This window comes from Elaeis guineensis, chromosome 7 (assembly GCF_000442705.2).
Source record: "Elaeis guineensis isolate ETL-2024a chromosome 7, EG11, whole genome shotgun sequence".
In the NCBI taxonomy this organism is placed as follows: domain Eukaryota; kingdom Viridiplantae; phylum Streptophyta; class Magnoliopsida; order Arecales; family Arecaceae; genus Elaeis; species Elaeis guineensis.
The window spans coordinates 1,559,872-1,583,854 of NC_025999.2; the positions used below are offsets into that span (position 1 = coordinate 1,559,872).

Here is a 23,983-nt window from a genome sequence, read left to right on the forward strand (position 1 = left end):
AACATTTTGCAAACTAAATGAATGCCCCTTACATTGTTTGTGGAATTGAGAAACATATCTTGCGGAAGCTTCTCTATCACTGCACATACCATACTTTATGCATCAAAGGAAGTGAGCCCTATGGAGGTTTTTAACTGCCTCATCTCAAGGGGTGGGGCTTGGCAAGCCTAAAAATAGGTCTTTTAAGCATTAATGCAGTTATATGAGCAATATAAGGACATCAGTGCCCAACATATGCAACAAGCATGTACTTTAACTTATGTACACTAGTGCAGACTGTCATGTTACCTTTCTCTAACATGAGGAAGGAAACCTTTTTTTTCTTTGGGAAATTGATAAAATGAAGAAATGTATCATTTTTCTACTAATAGTTGTCATATATACATTTAGCTTTTCATCAATGTGCACACAAGTGTGCTCTCAAGGATGTATTTTGAGAGAATACCTGAGGATGTATTTGTTCATCAGTGTAAACACAAGTGTGCACTCAAGGATGTATTTTGAGAGAACACTTGAGGATGTATTTGTATATGCAGGTGTATGGACATTTTCAAATTGTTCCTGCTTAATGTAATGAAAACTGTTCTTTGTATGTTAGGTTTCTAGGTGGTTATATTATATCTTTATACAGCACATCCATAATCTAATTATAATGTTCTATTTTTTAACAAAAAGATTCAAACTAGTATGTCTGGTTATTTAGAGTAAAATTAAATCATTTGAATTATTTATTCTCACCAGTTAATTTTATTGTGCTTTTTATCCATGTGAATGCACCACCAAAAAGCTTAACTATCTTAATGTGCACTTATGGTTCAGCACTCCTCTGTACCTTTGAGATGATTTATGGCTTTTTTACATGACCGATTCATCTTTTCTATTTTTTTCTTGTTCTGGAATCTATACTTGTAAATTAATAAAGTATATGTTTTAAAGATTAATGCCCCTCTGTTTAGTTAATTACTGGTTCAAGGAACATTTCTGAGAGCACCAATTATTTTAAATTTTGAAGAACCCTTGCTCTTGGGTTGCACTCTAAGTTTATGCAGCTTCATCTGTCTTATTGAATGTTATTGTCTTTGTATTTTCATAGTCTATCAGTTTTTTTTAAGGAAAATTTCTGTGATCTGTTGAACTGCAGTTCTGTATTTTTATTTAGTTGATGGTTTTGTATACTTCAATGTGATTACAGGTTTGGTTTATGGGTGAATTTTCCCATATCTCAGCAGAATTTGACAATGTAAGCGAATTTTAAATTTTTTTTTTGGTTCCTTAAATTGAATATCTAGTAGTATGTTGATTTTGTCATTATCATTGTCTTTAAATTTTATTGATCTATCCGTAGCTTGTTAACCATTGATTCATATCATTGAGATCAAGGTTTTAAATGCCGAAGGTTGGGCTTTGCTGGTTTTTCCATTGAATGGAATGGCCCGTGTATTCACACATGGGATGGTGAATATCACATCCTGTCCTAGTGGATGTCCCATCCTGTCCAAGATGATTTCTTGACTTGTCCCATCCCAATACTCTGGTTGGTGCTCCATCCTGATACTTGGGATGGTGGGATGCCCTGGCTTCCACTTGGTATCTAAGACCTTGGTTGAGACACCAACTTGTGACTGGGATGATTTGTTTTCTGGAAAATAAATTTCTTTTTCTACTTTATGGAACTTTTTGTAATAAACCCCTAGAATGCAGTTTTTAGTCAGCTGTGATCTAAAGTTTAAACCAATGCCCATAGAAATGGTCCTCTAACCTACTTGATAAGATCCCACTTCAGGATGGAGTGTTATTTGGTGGCTAAAACATTAACTCCTAATGATTTCTTGTAATATGAATCACATGTTTTTATATAATGTTTTGTAAAACACTGTGCAAATGAATCCCATACTTTTCTTTTGACCACTTGCAAAGTTCATTTGAAACAACAAATGCCTAAAATATCTCAATTTTAAATCCTTGTTCATCTGGTCTTAGGTTAAAGATTCTCTTTTGATCTATTTGACCATTATATAATTTGGAAATTGGAACCTTGTTTCTAAATCATTGCAGATTATCTGATTCATCATCATCATCCAACCTTTTCCTATGGAGTTGACTTTGGAGCGTGGCATATTTCTAAATTGAGAAGGTTCTATTGAAGGATTAAGCAAGCAGATCTTCAAAACTAAGAGATGACCATCCTAATAGCTGATGCTAAACTAGGACAACTTTAGGCAAGAGAGGCCTATCATGAAACCTATTAAGTTAGTTTTGGGGTGAGTAAACCTATTTGCAATTGAAGGTCGTTCAACCAGAAAGCAACCATTTAAACATGCAACTTGGGGGCAAACCTTCGGAATCTTTACTCTTGGAAGATACTAGATTCAGAGGTAAGAGATGGCAAAAGTTTATGTCAATGATTTAGAGCAAGGTTCACTGTACCGATATTGAAGCCCGGACCGGTTGGCTGGTGATATGGTTTAGTACACCCTGGTATTGTTCCATATTGGGCTTGAACCGACACAGCAGGGGGAGGGAGAAGGAAAGAGAGGAAAAGAGAGAGAGGGGAGAGGAATGAGAGAGAAGAGAGCCTTTGGAGGCTACCGGAGGGCCACTGCACTGGAGGAGGGCCGACGAGGAGGGGGGAGGAAGAAGGAAAGAGAAGGACAAGAGAGAGAGAGAGGCATGGAGGGAAGAGAGGGGAGAGGGGGAGAGAGCCTCTAGAGGCCCGTTGAGGCTGCTGGAGGGTTGGAGATGTTCAATCAAAATAGGGATGGAAGCCCCCGTTTTGTATTTCCCTTGGGGATATCGGCAAAATAAAAAAAAAGGAAGTATTGAGGGAAGTCGGCAACGCCGTTGCAGACTTCACCCGATGTTCCTCCTAAAAAATACGAAACAGTGTTTCGATTAGCGACCTTTGACGCTCTAGTAGCCTCGATGAGCCTCCAGAGGCTCTCTTCCTCTCCCCTCTCCTTCCCATCTCTCTCTCTTCCTTTTCTTTCCTTCTTCCTCCTCCCTCCTTGCTGGCTCTCCAGTAGGCAAAGCAGCCTCCTTCTCCTTCCTCCCCCCTCTCCTTCTCCTCCCTCCCCCCTCTCTCTCTCTTTCCTCTCTTTCCTTCTCCCTCCCCTCCTTGTTGATGTCTCATTTTGAATGCTATAACCATCTCGGTCCACCGCGATACAGTTTGGCAAGCCCGAACCAAGTAGTTGGGGTGATTTCACATTCCTTGGTCTAGAGAGATGATAATGTTGATAGAAGTTGAGAGAAATGATTCTCTAATTGTGATATTCAAAGTGGGGTTCACTTTAATTTGTGTTCACTTCATGGAGTTGCAAAGAAGTGCCAATATGGATTGATTTAACAGGTTTAGTAATGCTCAATTACTCAAATGGACAGAGATTAGATTTTTAACTAAAGAATATTTGGTGATTGATCGAGACTCAGTTATGATGAAGAAAAAGTAAGAAAATTACCTTTAATAGTGGTAAGATAGAGATGTGGGCCTACACAAAGTTTATAGTGATATTATTGCTTTTGTATGAAGAACCACGATCAAAGATAAGCAAAGTGGCTTATATATGTTGCTAAAAGACATCTATTTGGATTATTAGGTTAAAAAGAGTTCCAATATTAGGAGGAAGCATCTGTGTACCAATAAGCTATTTGAATAAAAGAAGTGGAACTAGTTCTGTGGTCGCTGAAATTCGAGATCAGGCTGAGGTACTATGAATAAGGTGATGATGAGGTCATCCTCCATGGGAGCACTCTGTGGATCTGAAGATGCGGTTGTCAGAGTATCTTGGTTGGCAGATGGATCCAAAAAGAAAGTCCTCTTGTCAGATTTTTTTGGACTCTCCGATGCTTAAGTCAGTCAGAATTTAGGAAACAATAGAAGAGGAGAGGAGATTGGGTGTTGTAAGTGATAGAGTGGTTGAGTGCCTTACCTAAGAGTCCCATATCCTTCCCTATTTATAAAGAAAGTTCATAGCCGTTATCGAGATGGATGGAACGTGCATTAACTGTATGGCTATAGCTCTAATTGTGCTTAATTGCACAATAATAGCTTCCTACGTTATCTCATAATTATAGTTGCTTTAAACGTGCAATTTTGGCCAATTGGGCGTCACTATTGCAGTATTTTCGGGTTGGCATAGTCATTCTTGCTGTTCATCTATATCCAAGATAAATAAGGTTGGATATTATCAGGGTGGCATCATTTGGTTATTACAGAGGTCAAACAAGTAGACAAGAAGGGGTGTTGTAGCGAGCAAATTGTCCAATGAGCATCGATCAGCATTGGACAACCCCGGAGCTTGGTTTAATGATCTTCAGGTCTATCCTCAGAGGTGTCAAACTGCCACGATTGCTTGGGAGATAAAAAGAAGAATCTCTCCTTTCGTTCATGAATGGAGGAAGTTCTTCGGATCGGTGACATCCTTTTCAAGGAGAGAAGTACCTTAGTATCTCTCCCAAGGATGCTTTTGTAGGGTGAAGCAAGCTCGAAAAAGGGTGATGATAGTTGGATGTCATTAAGGAGGCAAAGAAAAGGAAAGGCTACAATGATCTTCCAAGGTTCGACACTAGAAGGGTCGGGACAAGAAGATAAAACTTCGTTAGTTGGATGAGGAATGGGTGAAAACAAAACTTAAGCTTGACCTTAAGTTCTCATATAAACCTAATCGAGCTAGAGGAGGGCTAGAAACCCAATCCTTGGGACCAGCAAGCTCAAGTTAGACTTCAGGAGGAATGGAGTATTGAAGTCGAAGCATGTCCAGGTCTTATCGGATGAGGACAGATACCTCATTCTCGGGTCCAAGGTAAGCTTGGAACTCGACCTCCAAACTATGGAGGAAGAACAACGGCCCTGAGTTGGAACTTGGTCGAATGACTACCTCCCAACAGAGAGTTTCACCTTGTTCATTCTTGAAGAGATTCCAAAAGAAAGAAGAAAGATGAAAGAGGAAAGAAGAAAGGAGAAACAAAAAGAAGACCAAGGTAATACCTCCACTAAGGTTGGGGAAGACGAGAGAAAAGAAGAATTGAGCAGCCAAAGATGAACGACCTCGAAGATAGACATCATCGAAAAACTCATCAAAGGACATTGAATGCTCCTCGGAAACTTTGAAGGCTCATCGTGATCTTCAAAGTAGTTGGAGCTTGGGTGAAGGGCTGTTTGAGAGCAGCAGTTCCCCCAAAGTGAAAGAGTAAAAGTGAGAAGTGAAAGAAGGTAAACAATATTTATAAATAGCGGACGACCCAGATCAAGGTGTTGCTTCGATTGACCCGACCTGATTGTGCCGCATGTTAGCTTGGAATAAGTCACAGTAAATCCCATGGATCACTATTTTGAATGGTTTAGAGGTGCTGTTTCGCGTAACTTGATATGATCATGCCATGTTGCAGATGGGGATAGATCATGACGAGGTTTTGTGGATCACGATTTCAAACCTTTTCAAAAATCAAATGACTGTGCTTGAAATAATGATGTCTTGAAAGAATAAACATTGCATTAAATGTAGTTTCTAGAACTTTCTACTCGGATTGCAGCATGATCTCGATCAAACTAACGCTTCTACTCCCACCCCACCCAAAAATCAGCTTTGGCTTAAAAGTGGGTGGGGGGGGGGGGCGTCTGGCGCATATAATGTGGGGGATATCTACTTTTTGATCTTGGTAATAACTGAAGTGATGTCATCCCGATAGTGTTTGATCTCATTCACCTCGGATATATATGAACTGATAAGACGATCGCGTCAACCTAAGAATATTGGTAAGATTGCGCCCTCTCAACCATAACCGCACATTTAAAGTAACTATAACTGCGAGATAATATAGGAAGATGTAGTTATTCACATTCGTCCATCTCGGTAACGACCACCGAATCCCTGTATAAATAGGGAAGGACATGGAATCCTTAGGTAAGGCATTCAACTACTCTACCACTCGCAACACCCACTCTCCCTCCCTCCCTCTCTCTCTCTCTCTCTCTCATGTTGTTCTTTGAATTTTGGCTGACTTGAGCATTAGAAGGTCTCTTGCTAGAAAGACTCCAGCAAGAGGACCTTCTTTTCAAGTCTATTTGCTGATTGAGGTGCTTAACAGCCGCATATTCAGATCTACATAGTGCTCTAGGAGAGGACCGACCTCATCATCACCTCATTCATACCTACTTCAGCCTGACCTGAATTTCAGTGGCAACAAGTTCTATTAGTAAGAAAGGAAATGCTTTTGTGAAAACAAAATTTAATGACAGTATAAGAGTAGTAGGATATTCTAAATTTGTTTAACAAATAAAAAATGTTAGATTTGATGATCCAAGTGAAATGTGCTGTGGCATGGGCTGACATGCTTTTGGGCACAATAGAACATCACACTAGAAATTATACGTGCATTTCTTTTGAAGTTTGATAATTCAAAATTCTGTTGAGTTAACCTAAGAGTTGTTTAATGCATTAAAGCAATACTTTAAATTCTTGTATATTGTTGTGCAATCAACAAGGGGTATGAATGCTTGTTGAATATCATGCAATGTATTATTTATGCTAATATAATATCCTAACAACACATTAGTCTTACTAATATAATGCATTAACATTAATGATAATCCCTATAAAATGGATAGTAATTATTCATAAAATTATGGACAAGAAAAATTTGAGACTAAGATTTTAAAAGAATATGGCATGCATGCAACTTGAATCCTTGTGCCCCAATAACATTGTATTAGATGAAAATGGTTTGAAAAATAAGATGTAAGTTTTGGTAATGTTTGAAATTTGAATACAAATCAAATTTATTAGATTGCTAAATTGGCCTAACCTCCAAAAAATCTGGAATTGTTGTTTGGTAGGAAAGTTTATCTTAATTAGATGGAAGCTAAATTTAGATATTTTATGGAACTCAAATGAGGGTAAATTCTTTATTTACATGCAATATTTTAGATCCATTTATTTAAATTATATTCATGAAAATGAGGTTTTTTTTCTAGTTATTTTTCTACTTAGCCATGGATAGCGCAAAGCCAATAAAAATGCTGCCACTCACTTCCCAAGACAATGAGATGATGAAATAAAAAAAGAAGTGTTTTGAACCTTTTGGGCTTCTTTTTTGGAAAGTAATGAGCCATGCTGAGACATAATGGTTAGTAATGCGCAATGCTGGGACAATGAAATGCATGACTTTTTTTTATTGCACAGATGTGTACTTGTACCAGCTTGGCACTGTGTGATGGCCGACATGGACCATCACTTCTAACCTTAGCTGAAATAGTAAAGCATTATATATTAATTCACAAGAAGACATTTGATTGTAGAAAATTGTGCCAGCTACTTCGAGATCAATCTTGCATGCTGTGTTAGAAAATTGGAAATTAATAATGTAAATGCATCATAAATCAAGAAATTGTACAGCCTATAAGCATCTTCTATGGTATCAGCCAATGATCGATTTGACATGGTATGGGTCTGTATCATGCTATTCTGGGGCGCACCAAAACATGGAGAGGGAGAAAAGGAGAGAGGAAGAGTGGGAGAGGAGGGAGGGAGGAAGGGAGAGAGGGTTGGGGACTTACCGGTGATGGCCGGGGGGGAGCCAACGGCATCTGGTGGCGAAGCTCTTAGAATAACCCCCAATCCACTAAACCCTAGATTTGCACTCTCCTCCATCTTTAGATCCAAAATCCTCTAATAGTACCCAAAATCGAGGGATTTTGAGATAAATTTGATTTGCAGTCCTTGCAAGCTGATGAGAGAGAGAGGGTGAGAGGAGATGATTGTGCGTAAAGCCAGTGGGAGAGAGTGCCTCTTGAACCATTGCGAAGTGGAGGGAGGGCTCTTGAACTATCACGAGGTTGGAGAGGGGGGCAAACCATCACTAGCTGGGGTGAACCATCTTATAACCAAGCCTTATGGTATCCGAGCCATTTTTAAAGTGAACTGAACTATCTTATAGCCATCTCAGCTGTTTTAAAACCAAACTAGAGCTGTCTTATAAGGTTTTATAACTGAACTGCATCTAACCCCTAAATTGTTCCAACTTGGCATTAGTTTGATTTGGTATGGGCCAAATCACCCGGTTCAAGCTTGGTTCTGCAAACCTTGCCTACAAGGATCCTGCAACCAAGCGCGACATTTGCTAAAAAATCCAAGCTTCAGCCTTCAAGGCCATTTCATGTAAAGGCGGTTGATGAAAATTTTAGGGAGAGGGGGATAAGAAAGGGATGGAGCTAGAATTTTGTATGGTAGGGAGTAGGTGGTGGTATTTCGGTATCCGTAACAGATGTGGTCTCTAAAGATCATGGAAAGCATTCTTTAAGTTACTTGAAAAGGTAATACTATGGGTCTTTAGGAAAAAAGGAACCACGTAAGAATTTGGTTGCACAATAGTCTTGTTGAGAAGAATGGTATTTAGCAATCATAAAAGGCATACATCAGAGTACTTGGCGAGATATTAAGTATATGATTCATAAGTATGGCATCTCATATTTGTATGTCATTTAGTATCATCCTTACGTTCATGGTAGATTCAGGCTACTTAGTCGATCATTCAAGATGAGCCTGTAGAAAGCAACATGGGGCTTGAGTGGGAAACTGGGAATACTGCTATCTATCTATGTGCCTAAAAAGTAAGATCCATCCTCTTTCTTTGCTGTGGTGCCCACTTCTTATTCCTTTCCATCTGTTAGAAGGTTTTTGGACTCTCCATGTTTCTTCGCTTGCTATTACTTCTGTGAATTCATTAGAAGCTAGTTGCCTAGTTCCTTTTCATCCTGCTCAGTAGCTATTCCTTTTCATCAACCAGCCAAGTTGTCAACTAGGCCTCTAATCTAAGTGAATAGTGTCGCCAATGTTTCTTCCATGAAATGCTACTAGTGTTTTGCTTTTAGTTCTAATCCAGAAGCTGTCTATGCCACATCCTACCTTCTTTAGCTACCTATATGATTCATATGTATCTCTTATTTGTATATTATTAGTATTATGGAGATGGATTACTGAGAGGGAGAATCATGAGCCAGAATTACTCTTGCATAAGGAGATTGGGAAAATTCTAGTCACAATGGGATAATACAATTACTAGCTCGACTCTTATCATCTTTAATGCTATTATGCTGCAATATCTACTGCTTTGCATACATAAGAATATAAGATAGTTCACTGCCTGAGCTGACTAGAGGATAATGCTGCATTTGATATTTGATAATTAAGAACTTGAAGATGAATGTCTTATGATGGCTTGATATGTAAAAAAAAAATATGAACTACAATATTGGTTGAAATCTTTTCCAAGATCAGGAATGAAGCTCAATAGTATATGGTAGAGTGGTTTCCTATGCCTTTATTTCTACATCTTGGTTGTATTGCATGCGGTGTGGTGAAGCAGATGAGGAAGTTTCTATTTTCAAATATAGTAGGGTCTTGAATTGAAGTATATATGCACATCTAGAATGCTGGGTGCTTAGCAGATGCCAAGGCAATTTAAGGAAATCTCTCTTAAGACAGTGCTTCTGCGTGTAGTGTAAAGCAACAAAGAAAAAGAGTGTAAGATGCTAGTTGGGGAGTTGAGAAAGAGTCCAACAAAGGTAGCTTAGTGTCATGGTAACATTTGAATGGAATGATGGGTATATCAGTTCATGGCTATTCGACGGCATGGATCATGCTAGTGAAGATTCTTATCCATAGAACTTTGGATGGAAGCTTAGTGAATGAATTTCTGCAGATTGAAACAACGGGGATATGACTTAGATGGACAATATGATACAAATGAAGCCAATTTAGATGGCATTAAATTGATTGGTTGTGATTGTGCTCAGTGTACTTCAGTATTTTATTGTACTGCTTCTTGTAGGGAACATTTTTTATGGTGCCAGACTTGTTGTAGAATTGGGTATCTTCTACTTTTTTCACTATTTTTATTTAAACTGTGAGCAACTGAAAGATACCTATCACTCTGTCACTAGTAATTTCTACTCACCATCACACTCAATTTCTTGGCTTATAAGTTCCAAGTAGGCAAGTAGTATTGATTACATCTATTATCTTGGTAACAGGCAAGGAATAGAGCATAGGTCTTTATATTGCTCCATTATTATTGAGTTATCTGTAATCCTCTTTAGTAGTTGCATCAAATCTTGAACTCTATTTTATTAGATGTACAAATATCATAAAAGGATTGTGGAGGAGTGCATTAGAATCCAAGAATTTTAGGTTAAGTGGGACCAAGATAGAATACAATCATACATGGATTGCAATTTTAGTAAAATTTAAAAATAAAGATGAAGTTGGAGTAAAAATTAAGGATTATGAAATTTCTAAGAGTCATCATTTCCTGTATTTAGGATCAATTATTCATAAGAAAGGGGACATTGAAGAGGATGTCATATGTAGGATTAAAGCAAGTTAGATGAAATGGAAAAGTGCAACTAGGATATTAGATAATCATAAGACATTTGCCAAGTTCAAGAAAAGTTTTATAAGCCAGCCATAGGCCTGCTATGCTTTATGGTATCACATGCTGGACAGTTAGAAAACAACATAAGCATAACATGACTATGGCCAAAATAAGAATATTGAGATGGAAGTGTGGTAATACAAGAAAAGATAGAATAAAAAATGACCATTCATAAGAAGTTGGAGGTAGTGCTACTTGATGACAAATTGAGAGGACAATTTAGATAGTTTGGACAGTATGATGTAGGCTGAGGGATTCACCAATATGAAGGAGTGATTCGATATATGTAGAAGCAATGAATAAGGGTAGAAGTAGATCGAAAATCACATAGGATAAAGTAGCAAGGAAAGACTTGATATCTCAGTATCTTTCAAAAAGTATGGCCTAAACTAAGCAGGATGGAGGAAAAGGATTCATGTAGCTGACCCCAACTAGTTTACGGTTAGGCTTAGTTGAGTTGAAGTGTGCTGTTGTTGTCATATAGTTTGAACAAAATCTATTTGCGTTATGAAGATGATATTTAATGTTGGGGCCTTAGGGGTACCCTTTTTCGTTGTTGCTTGCTAGGAGAGAAAAATGATAATATTTCCATTCAGTTTTCCTTCAAACTTTTGTGTCTTTATCACTACAGGTAGTTACAATAGTTTTGGAAAATTATGGGGGCCCTCAAAAGAAATCAGAGGATCTTCATCAAACTACCAAAGATTCCCAGAGCCGATGGGTGCAAGAAGTCCTTAAAGCTGAGGGTCATGTAGCTCCTTCGCCATTTGTCATGTCAAGGGTTCCATCTTGGAGAAGCATTGTTAATGAAAAAGGAGAACTCCGTTTGACTAAGTAAGAGTTTATGAGCTATTGCCTACTAATGACTTTCACTTGTCTCTGTGCTTGTGTGCGCAATTGTTTGTGTGTTTATGGATGTGTTTGTGTTTGTCTGCATGATTGCTTGCATGCTTGTATTTTGATTGTCAGTTTTCTTCTTGTACTTATTTTTAAGCACATTCAACAGGGATGAGGCCCAGACCCCAACTTTTGGTCCAGGGTTTGTGTGCATAATATGGCCAAGCTAGCCAAGGAAGCCACCACTGTGCGGCGTGTTTTGGAGTCTTTTTTTCGATATTTTGATAGTAATAATTCATGGTCATCACAAAATGGGCTTGCGCTGTGTGTCTTAATGGATATGCAGTTATTAATGGAAAAGGCAGGTAATTTTTGTGGGAAAAAAATGTATGAATTTGTGGTATACTTTCTATTTATCTATTATCTTTTAATCAGAGAAATTCCGTACAGACTTTCTTATGGGGAATTACTATGATCATATCCTAGAAAAATGGTTAGCATGTTTGTTTCTTTTTTTCTTTACAGGGCAAAACACACATTTGTTAATATCTATATTGATCAAGCATCTTGAGCACAAGGCTGTATTAAAACAGCCTGATTTACAGCTAAACATCGTTGAAGTTACAGCCAGCCTTGCTGAGCAATCAAAAGCTCAGGCTTCTGTTGCAATTATAGGGGCAATAAGTGATCTTGTGAGGCATTTACGGAAAACGATGCATTGTACACTTGGTAGGCAGGAATTGGGGGATGACATGATCAGATGGAACAATAAATTTCAAACAGCAGTAGATGAGTGCATTGTTCGGTTATCTAAAAAGGTACCATCTATTATCCGATTTTCTGTTAATATGAAGGTTTTTTGAAAATATTTGCATGTACTGTTTTGTAATTATTATGAATATTAGCTATGCTTTTTGGATATGCAGGAGATTCTGGTAAAATGCACAAAGTTGAACATCTTTTTAGCCAGGATTTCTGTGTGAATTGGGCATTAGTGGTGAAGATGCCTAATAGGTTTATATATGCTGTTGACTTTGTTAAACAGGTTGGTGATGCAGGACCTGTTCTTGACATGATGGCCGTGATGTTGGAGAATATTTCAACTAACATACAGTTGCTAGGTCAACAATCTCTGCAGTATATCGTATGGCTCAAATAATTGCATCAGTACCAAATTTGTCATATCAGAATAAGGTTTGTCAGGGGTACATTTTTTGGGCATATCTGTTTATGTTATGTAATGCTTAATTTAGTTAATTTAATTTATCTTTCATTATTATTGCAGGCATTTCCTGAAGCTCTATTTCATCAACTGCTTTTAGCAATGGTCCACCCAGATCAAGAAACACGTGTGGGGGCGCACCGTATATTTTCTGTTGTTCTTGTTCCATCTTCTGTATGTCCCTATCCTTGCTCAGCTACACCAGAATCACTGAAGACGTATGATCTTCGAAGGACACTCTCAAGGACTGTGTCTGTCTTTTCATCTTCAGCTGCTCTTTTCGAGAAGTTAAGGGAAAAGTACTCCTTGAGAGATAATGCTTGCCAAGAAAGTCTGGATAAAAACTCTCATGGTTATATTGGACAACAAAAGAGCAGCAATGAAGCAAATCTTTATACACTTCGGTCATCTAAAAGTCGGAATCATAGCGTGAAAGGTGCTCGCTTACAGTCATTTCGAAGTCGTGTTTTTAGCACGAAAGGCTCCCCTTTACCTGTAACTGAAGGAAAAGCTTCCATGAACAATGCAAAGAAGGAAGTGGTACATTTTTATTCTCTATCATATTTTGTTATCTGCTACTCCACTTGAATAAGCTCACTGAATTCCTGAAAAATATTCATTGTATTATGATATCTTGGTTCTTCTTCATGCATGGAATCCAGGACCCAGTTTCTTTAAGATTGAGCAGTCGCCAAATCACACTAATGCTTTCATCCATTTGGGCTCAGGCCAATTCCCCTGAAAATACTCCTGAAAACTATGAAGCTATTGCTCATAGTTATAGTCTGATATTGTTGTTTTCTCGAGCAAAGGTAACCTCACCTCATTTCATAATCATGCTGAAATATTGCCATTACATTATCTCATTTTTAAGTTAATATTTGGACTATTATTTTGTTGGCGGTATTAATTTTTGTGTGAGCTTTTATACTATTTACTTATTGTCTGATATTACCTTTGAGCTGTACGAATATCTGAAACTATCTTTTCTTGATTCAATTTCATGTAGGAAACGTTAGAAAGGAAAAGCTAATCAGTACAATAGCTTTCCTTGATCTATGCTCTGACAAATTATAACCTACTTTATATTGGAAAGTGATGCCTGACAAGAAGCAAAGATTAATTTGTAAATCTATTTCAACTCAACAAAAGAAGTGATCCAATCAAAGTGCAGTTATATTATTGCAATTTGAATGGTGCTCACTCTGCTAGTGTCTACTTGATTATTTCTTGTAGAGCTTCTCCTTGATCCTGTAGCGTGGTTGCTTCCTTAAATCTTTGAATGGATGAAGTACTGAAATTTACACCTTCTGTAGGCTTCTTTTTGGCCTTATAAAATTGCCCCTGTAAACGGCTTCTGTTTTGGCTTTATAAAATTGCCCATTGCTGGTGGGCGATGAGATTCCACATCTTTGCATTTAAAAAGAAAAAAGAAAAAGAAAAAAAGAAGGAATTTTGTTGAAAAATTGACTTTTCATCTTACGCTAATTTTTTAAAGTGATGAAGAGGAAAGGATATCATTGAAACTTAAATGTTTCTGTGGGATCTCTCCTCCTACTGTCAATACCTTATAAACATCTAAAACTACAAACATGTGTCAATTTTCTTTTTCTGAAAATATGAGGTCTAAGGAAGCAACTTTAGCAAATTAAGATGATGGAATATGAGTGGACCAGCCTTGCTGTAGGGCTTGACCTCGTATGCACAACATCGAAGTGAGTTGGGACAGCCATGCAGTCAGGTTTGGGATTAATTCACCTCGGGATAAAAGTTAGTAATTTGCTAAAAGTTCAAGGCAGTTATATGAATGCATCTGAGGGTGGTTGGTTATACAGGAATTAACATATTTAAAAAATCTGATGCAATTAGTAAATTCTTTGTTAATACTATAAATTTTGCATAAAATACTATGAACTCTTTGGTAATGTTGCCAAAATAAATATCTAGGAAGAAATGTTGACAGAATAGGAACCTCGCTGCTTCCTTAAAAAGGAAAAAGAAAAGAAGAAAATGTTTTGTGACAACACATTATATATTGAATGCGGTAATTCCAATCTTATGGAAAGTGTACTATCTTATTTTACTTTTAGTTTCCACCTTAATGCATGTAGTTACAATAGTTCAATGTTTATGCACTTTTTGGATTATAAATTCCAACTTCTGATGGTACATGTCATTAGGGTGCTTCATCTTGTATGGTTGGCAAAAGTTACCGCACATCATATATTTCACAAGTTATTTCACAAGTTGATGTCATACAATTCAACAAATTCTATGTTATGTATGGATTGTTTGCAGTTCAGCTATTCTTAACTCATTTCTCCTATCTGCAAGTCTTCAGACCCCAATTCATGAGGCCCTTATTCGGAGTTTTCAGCTTGCATTTTCTTTAAGGAGCATTTCGCTTGGAGGAGGAGGTAAGCTTTTCAAATTATTCTTTGTATTTAGTGAAACACAGCTAATCTTTTATCTATCATAAAAACATGATGATCTGTCAGCTTTATGCAGAACATTGTCATTATAATATAGGTTTTCGAAATAGTTTTGGAATAATTCATACTTCTTCATTTGAGACTTTTATTTGTCTAAGTTGATATCTAATCGAGGTTTGAAATCTTGATTGTATCATACTGTCTTGATCCGATATATATCCACAGCATAGGGGTATCATCTGGTTCGGTAATTATTAGTAGATATGGGAGGTTTACCACGCTGCATAACATACGAGGCATACCACAAGATTTTAAACTCTGTAACAAAGATGTGTCAGTAATAATCTGCCTGTGACAGTGACATGATTCATACATAATAACATTATTATTTTTATTTTGGATGCAAATAATGGATGGAGTTACCATCAGTTGGTCAGCTGTAATCAGCTTGACAATCATCTATACCTTATTAAAATAGTTATTGTGCAATAGGAATTACTGCCATATCATACACGGAGGACTGCTTTCTTTGGTATTAATTGACCGTGCAGATTCTTCTCAGTTAGATAGAATGAATAAAGATGCAGATTAGCCCAATCAAACTCTGATCTGAAGTTGAAGTGAATTAAAAAAAATTGATGATGCATGGTCGACTGACCCTGAATGCAATGCAACACTGAGCGGCGATGATGATATAGCAGAGATCCCTGTGTTTGGAGAACACCACAATGCAGCAACTGAATATTCTGGGGAAAAGATCCTTCCAGTATAACATATAATATTATAATGTATGTTATTTTAATTTTATTTGTTAAAAAAAAATATGATGCCTAAAAAAAGAAGAATGAATTTTGGTTATAGATCTCAATCTGTGACTGTAATGACAGCATTGTTAATAATCATTATAGCCATTTGGACGAACTAATGGCCCTGATCAACTAGCTTTAGTATGCACCGATAATTTATGAAATCTATGATCTTGGCACGCAAATCATATTTCATCCATATGGGTTTGCTTCATGGAATAAACATGATCAATTGAAATTTGAGATTGCTCTGTGCTAACAAGCTGAAATCAGCCTAAATGTAATATTTGTCGAGAAGGTTTGTTATGAAACCTAGATGACTAAGCATGTGGAGAAACCTATTTTATTGATTGTATGGTATAAGCTTATCAAACCCAGGAGTAATTCAATATAATTCCCCAGCCACTAAACGCAGCTAAAAGGATACGACAAGGTTTCTATAAGGAGAATATTTAGCTTTAAGTCAATATACTAAAAGACCCAAATGCGGGTGCAAACCCACACTGTTTGCAATCAGTAAGTTAAATGTTGCCAGCAACCGGTATCTTGGTTGGTACCCATCTCTCCTAGTGAAAGTCTTAGGTTCAAACCTGAGGGGTGGTGAAAAAACAACTGTATTCTCCAAAAAAAAAAGGGTTAAATGTCAAGAACACTTACAAATATCCTCTGAAGGATATAAGTACATAACTACACCAAAAGGTTTTGGTTGCATTTCTGATCCATACCTTTTATAGGTTTAAACACTGTTCTGTGCTTGTTCAACAGTATGAACGAGCAATAATAAATTGCCAGGAACTGGTATCTCGGTTGGCATCCATCTCTCCAAGTGGTAGTCTCTGGTTCAAACCTGAGTGGTGGTGAAAAACCACCATATTCTTCAGGAAAAAGGTAGGTTAAATGTCAAGAACACTTCAGGCATCCTTTGAAAGATTTAACTACACCAAAAGGTTTTGGTTGCACTTCTGATCCATAACTTTTACAGGTTTAAACACTGCACTCTGCTTGTTCAACAATATGAACGCGCAATAATAAATTGTATCGGCATGTCTAAATTGTGACTTATACTGTTTTTTGGACATTTAGATCCTCTGAGGAGTATCTTCATTCCATTTTAAAATGTTGAGAAGTAGCAACCCTATGCTGGATAGGGTAGCGAACTTATTGTGGTCGGTTTTCCATCATTGATTGTTTCAATAGTTTACATGTTGCAAAAACTATATGATTATCATATAACTACTAATGCTTTTTTGATTTATCATATAACAAATAAAAGCAGTTACAGATGTTGATGCTACTTATACTTATTTGTAGGTTCACTGCCACCATCATGTCGCCGGTCCCTATTTATGCTGGCAACAGCTATGATTGTGTTTTCTTCAAAAGCATTCAATATACAGCCTCTTATTCCGCTCGTTAAGTCATCGCTGAATCAGAAAACGGTATGCAACTCAGTGCTTATGGTCATGTTAGAGTCAACTTTGTTCAAATCATGCATTAAGAACATCTTGACAGGCCAGATGTCTGTATTGGGCATTGTAGGACCTCATACAAATTTCTTCACGGAGATTGTCACACAACCAGCATAGAGTTTCCGTATATTGTTGTAAGCAAGGACTCAAGTCTGGCGAGATGTCCCACGGGATACCAAGATGGGGTAGCATCCCAAATGTTGGGACAGGACTACCCAGGCACCCCACCATTGTCTTGGTGTCCCGATTGGCATGCCTTGGGATATCCCCTATCCCAAATGTTGAGACGGGGTGGATGGTGGCATATATCCTTACATGGAAAAATCAGACTGCCCCATTCCATGGGATTTAAATTCTTGATTTTAAAAGACAATCTCTGTATGTGGTTTTATTTGGTCACCTCTAAATTTTGGTCTATCTTGAGCTTTCTTGTAGTACCTTTTATTAATATTGTCTTGCAAGTGATTTAGTGACCTATATCATGTCAAACCACATCACCTGATCAGCTGATCCTGCAACATCGGTTTCTTGGAAATATTTCTGTGGCATGTGTCACTTTTGTATATTTTTATGGTAAGAACCATCATTAACAAATATCTTCAATCAATCTGAAGTTGAGTTCATTGTCTCAGCTAACAATGAGCAAAAGTGCAGCAACTTGAAGCATAATGGACAATCAAATAATTTTCTTCAAGAATTTTGACCATACACTTCCCTAACTGAAGTTACTAATCAAATAAGATCATCTTTTCCTCTAGATATAGTTTTAACCTCTATTATAAGTTGTGTTCCTCATTTCAGGTTGATCCATTTCTTCAATTGGTCGAAGATTCCAAGCTACAGGCTGTGAACACAACATCTGATCACCTGGTGAAAGTTTATGGTTCAAAGGAGGATGACAATAGTGCCTTGATATCTCTTTCAGCTGTAGAACTAACAGAAAACCAGTCAAAAGAATCCATGGTCTCTGTAATTTTGAACAGCTTAGGAGATTCATCAGATGTAACTCCTATAATTACTCTCTTTTTCCTGCATATGTGTTGAAGAATAGTTGTTTATCATATCAGTGTCCTGATTGTCTTATGCTCATATTTCAGACAGAATTACTCACCATAAGAAAGCAACTTCTAAGTGACTTCTTGCCTGATGATGTGTGCCCATTGGGAGCTCAGTTTGTGGAAACTCCTGGACAGGTTCCACCATTTGGCTCTAAAAAGGACAACTCTCAAGAGGAGGTGCTCAATATTTACTATTTAAATGACTGATTGAGAGTTCCATGACCTAGAATTTACCAATTTTATTTTACAGGTCATGCCTCCAACCAGCTTAATTGATGTCGATGTCTTTGCTGAAGCATTTGAAGGTCTAGTGGACCCCAGTCCACAGCTTCCCAGTGACACATCTAATCTTCTAAGTGTCAATCAACTTCTGGATACGGTATGCTTGCAATTCGCTTGCTTCTTTTATTCTTTTTCCATACATCAAAAGATATTAAAAGAATACTTACTAATTGCTTCTCTGTCAAATTCTCAATAGCTGGCATACGTGCAATTTATGGTTGCTGAATCTTTACAAATATCCCTCTTGTTCCACTATTCTGAGCATATCTGAAGGTCACAAGGGATGCTGTAACTTCGTACCTTAACTACCATTTGAATAAAACTGAGATAAAATTCATAAAGCTTGATTCTTCAGGGCACCATCACACGTCTTACCTGGTTATCAACATGGACTCTTTTAAGTGGATCAGTTTGAGGTGAATGCTTTATTGTGCTGACAGTTGCATGCTTTTCACATTAAAATACTATCGATACCCTTGAGTCAATTAAAAGAAAATGTCGTGTCTCAAATGTTTCCGGATTCCATGCTCTTGGAGGTTCATAATGTAAAGATCAAGCTTTAGATAACATCAGAGGGAGCCTTTGTGATCATGTTTATGTGCTTAAAAATGATTAAATATTAGCTAAGCACTAGAAAATGATAAGCATTAGATGGTTATGTTCTTAAATGTTTAGTTAAAAATCTTCATTAATGTATATGTTTCCAAACTTGACCCTCCAATCTGTAGAAAATAGGCTCATGCGATGCATGAAACATTGAACTAATGTGTCTATATACATAAATATCTATCTACACTGAACTTGATTTTTCAGGGTAATGTTACACATATTATCTGGTTACCAACGTGCACTCTTTCGGTGAAAACTGAGCAGTTTTGAGACGTCGATGCGGTGCTTGAATGTGTTGATAGTGGAATGCTTTTCACAGTAACATACTCCCAGTACCGTTGAGTCAATTAAAAGGAAATGACATATATCTCAAATGTTTCAGTATTCCATGCTTTGGAGGTTCATAATGTAAAGTTGTAAATATCAAGTTTAGATGACATCAGGGGTGGCCTTTAATAGGAAGCCTTGGCGAATAGTTGGACTAAAGTTATAGTCATGGTTATATACTTAAAAAATTATTAAATAGTAGCTAAGGAGGTTCGCTGTACCGGTACCGGACGGCGTGCCGGTGCCGGACCGGTACAGTATGGTACCGGTACCATACCATACCGACATGGTACGCCTAGGTGTACCGATCCGGTATCGGTACACAATATTTTTTTGATTTTCAATTTTTTTTTTTAGATTTTTGAAGTTAATAATTGATAAATACAACCTCAATATGGCATTATATTGCATATTATTGACATATTTGGGTTCAATTTGGAGTTAGGTTGCGGTACAAAGACTTTTGATCCAAAATTTCAAACATATATTTATTTATTTTCTTCTATTTTTATTTTACCTTATTTTTATCCTATTTCTAACAACAAAAACAAAAAAAAAATATTTACTAACAAAATAACAGATTATCTTACCTCCGACCAAAGATCAACCTCTTTTCAAATCACTCCAATTTCACGAAATTTTGCCTTCTTTTTTAATTTTTTGGAGGTCTCAACGATTAAGTTGCCCACGGCATGGGTTCTCTGAGAACTCTCAAAGAACACCGAAGCTGTGCTTATTAAAGCACCAAGCCCTCCCCATGTGAAGTGGACCATGCTCATTTCCCCCCCCCCCAACCACGTGAAACCTCCACCTTCCCCCCCCCCCCCCATACGAACCGAGATATACGCCCGGTTCGGCGTATGGCCGTACCGCATCAACTGGCTGTTCGTGCGCTTCGGGTCTCTGAAAATAGCCCGAACCGGATCGGTAAGGACCGGTCCGGCTCGATACGCCCCATACCGGATGTCGGCCCGTACGGCAAACCATGAGCTAACACTAGAAAAATGATCAGCATTAATAGTTAAGTTCTTAATGATAACTTAAAAATCTTCATTAATGTTATCTTTCCAAATTTGACTCTCCAACATGTCGAAAATGTAATCGTACGATGTCATGAAACACGAAGCTAGTGTGTCTATATACATTATGTTTTGATTTATGTAATGTGCTTATCAATTAGGTATATGTTTTCTCCTTTTCTTTTTTCTCCATAAATTATAAGTTTAAGGTGTCCCTAAATTAATTAAATGTCAGTTTTCTTGCACAAATGTGTTGCTTTGAACATCCTGAGCTTATGCATCTACATATTATAGGCAATACTTAGTTCAACAGGCAGGAAATACCAGGGGATATCTGACAAGGATCTTAATTGCCAGGGGAATGAGGGGTGCTGGCAGTGGCTGCTGTGCCGGCATATGTCACCATGCTGAAATGAAAAAGAACACACTCGACACTTTTTAATTAAAATATATTCTAAAAGAAAGATTTAATAGGTGTCATGCACCCCCACCCCCAAAAAAGGCCAGATGCTGATACTCGTCCAATACATATGGGGCATAGATCAGTACTGGCAGGCACTTGAAACCCCAGTACATATAGCCTTTTTTCTTTTTTTGAATGAAACCGGTACATATACCTAGGAGACTTTTTCTGAGTGATATGATTGCTTTTAATTATTATGTGCTTCAATAAGTAAACTTGTGCAGGCTTTGGAGACATCATGGCAAGATGGAAGATTTTCAGTATCAACCACTGCTGATGTACCATTTAAGGAAATGGCTAGTCACTGCGAGGCTCTTCTGATGGGAAAACAACAGAAAATGTCTGCTTTTATGAGTGCCCAGCAAAAACAGGAAATATTATTCCCCGATCTTTTACATGATCAACGTGACATGAAAGGGTCATCATATTTGTATATGGATCAATTTCAAAAGGTATAATAGCTATCTCACAGGATGCATGTAAATATAGGTATAAGCATCTATATAGTCATGATCTCAATACTAACCCTTCTTTTACCCCTTGTTTTCCAACTCTATTAGTCATATCATGTTACAGAAAATGTCAATTTTATATTTAAAAAAAATCCAACTAAATGCACACTTTGCAGCCTCACAAAACTTCTATTTACTCCTTGCAATTTCATCTTTTTTATGCAAAGCTAAAAAAAAAAACCTTGTACTCTCCATCTTTGTAAGAATTTCGCACTCGCATTGCTTCTGTTTTTGAAAACCATAGGTATATTGTTCTTTGGACTCTACTACATAAAACTATAGAAATATTTGTTTTGTTGTATACTTATCTGTAAGCTGCAAAAACACATGCACACGTGTGTGTGCACCCACCATGCGCATGCACAAACACAAAAGAAATTCTTAGAAATTTCTGTTCTTAGAACTAAAATGGTGGAAAGAAAACTCTCTCTCCCTCCATTTATGGAGCAAACCAAAGGGAACCAATCATTCTGGATCATCATTCCATTTTTACTTTGAATTAGTTATAATTCTTTTCCGGTCAGCTAACTACTGTCACATCTCTGTAATGCAGACTGGCAATCCTTTCCTAGATCCGAACTTAAGTGCATACCCACAGAATATGTCTGATGGCAATAACATACCGTTGCAAAATGACTTGCAGTACCATCCCCAGTTCTTCAGGCTCCCAGCAACAAGCCCATTTGACAACTTCCTACGGGCTGCTGGTTGTTAAAATGGTGATGCAGAAGATGGCTAGAAATCTTTAGCCTCTTGTGGATATATTATTATGTAAAGATAAGCTTGAAGATTTCTTGTTTAGGTGCTTGGCGACTCCTGCCTTCACTCTATTTATAGAATTGCAGGACTTTTTGTATTCATGGTCGTATAGCTTTGACATTTCATTTATATCTATTACATAAATGTAGATCAGACTGGGATATCCCAATTAACATGGGATTCCGGCAAAGGAGAGATCCAAATGTCAATCTTGTACCTACATTGATTCAGTGGACTGATACTCATATTACCGAAATATCCTCTTACTAATGATGTATTTGAGAAAATAAAGCTTATATTTTGTACACATTCCAGGAAGATCAGATGGTGAAAATTACAGCACCCAGTTGATGTTTGAGCCTCTTTTCTCGCCCTTATCATTTTTTCCCCGTCTCCTCATTAGTAGTTGTTTGCTTCTACCTACCCTTCTTTAGTTTTGCAATCTGCTGCACTAATCACACAAATTCACCAACCTTCTAAAGGCAGCAGGAAACATATTGCTTTAGCCCTGGAAAGCTAGGAGCGTGAACTGATTTATTTTTACTCGTTCATGCGGTAAGAAATGACATTAGATTCACAGCAGCGTCCACGCCATCTATCTTCCAACCAAAAGAACCGAACCCCACTAGCGATAGAAGAGCCGAGGCTCATCCACGAGCTTCCGTGTCACGACCCGGTTTGACTCGGGCGTGGCTTGTCTCGCATGGCCTATTTACTCACTTAGTCTATTCAGCAAGACGGTGCATCATGTCTCTTAGGGGCAGGCCTAATTATTGGATGGCAAGGCAGAAGCCTTTGGCATGCAGCCTCTCTTTGGCTGCATCAACAACATTATCATCCTCATCAACCCATCCACCTATACTAGAAATATATACCATAAGTAAACAAAAACCTTTCAACTTGAACTTAAATTCTCATTAACATGTAATAAAGATGATAATAAAGAGTTATCGTTCCATTAATATCATGCTCAAATTCACATAACGTATAATAACACTATAAGAAAACAGATTATTAGCGACGGCGATGCTCAAATTCACATAATGTATAATAGCACTACAAGAAAATGAGTTATTAGCGATGGCTATTTGCCGTCGCTAATAATCCTGATCCCGTCGCTAATACTGTTAGCGATAGACTCTCATCGCTAAAAGTTACTCAGAAATAAGCTTGTTGCTAATTATCATTATTAGCGGCGCCAAGATGCCTGTCATTAATAGGGATAATTAGCAATGGTATTAGCGACAACGAAGCCGTCACTAATATTTTTTATTTTAATTTTTTAATTAAAATATATTAGTGACGATATTTACCGTCACTAATATCATTGCTAATAATTTTTTATTTTAATTTTTTTCTTAATTAAAAACTATTAGAGACAGCTTTGCCCGTCGCTAGTAGTTTTGTATTTTTTTTAAAAATTCATAATTAAATTTTTTAAAATCAATTTTAATCACAGTAACAAGCAATTATATTTTTAAAATCTGTTATAAATAAAATAATATTTTTTACTATAATTATAAATATAAAATTAATTATATTATATTAAAAATATAAATTATATAATTTTATAAATTTATACTGCTTTACAAGTATCAAAATTACATACATATAAAAAAAATCACGTGAGAACCTCCTCGTCATCCTCTTTATCATCCTCCTACTCCTGTACGTCCTCTCCAATAGTTGGTAGATAAGAGCCGAATGTCCCAACATCCCATAATGAATAAAATAAAATATTATTAATAAATTTTGAT

General features: G+C 37.1%; 1 non-coding gene across 1 annotated transcript in view; it reads left to right on the forward strand.

Moving 5' to 3' along the window:
- The window catches only part of LOC105049285 (protein SEMI-ROLLED LEAF 2), a 30,641-nt gene extending 8,106 nt beyond the window's left edge, over positions 1-22,535 (forward strand). Inside the window, exons 7-20 of the transcript XR_012142663.1 lie at positions 1,193-1,240; positions 11,063-11,279; positions 11,451-11,633; positions 11,794-12,086; positions 12,314-12,462; positions 12,554-13,030; positions 13,153-13,302; positions 14,832-14,907; positions 17,040-17,167; positions 17,999-18,199; positions 18,295-18,432; positions 18,506-18,634; positions 21,180-21,407; positions 22,021-22,535. This is a non-coding gene — a transcript (protein SEMI-ROLLED LEAF 2). The remainder of the gene's footprint in view (positions 1-1,192; positions 1,241-11,062; positions 11,280-11,450; positions 11,634-11,793; positions 12,087-12,313; positions 12,463-12,553; positions 13,031-13,152; positions 13,303-14,831; positions 14,908-17,039; positions 17,168-17,998; positions 18,200-18,294; positions 18,433-18,505; positions 18,635-21,179; positions 21,408-22,020) is intronic.
- Positions 22,536-23,983: the final 1,448 nt, after the last annotated feature.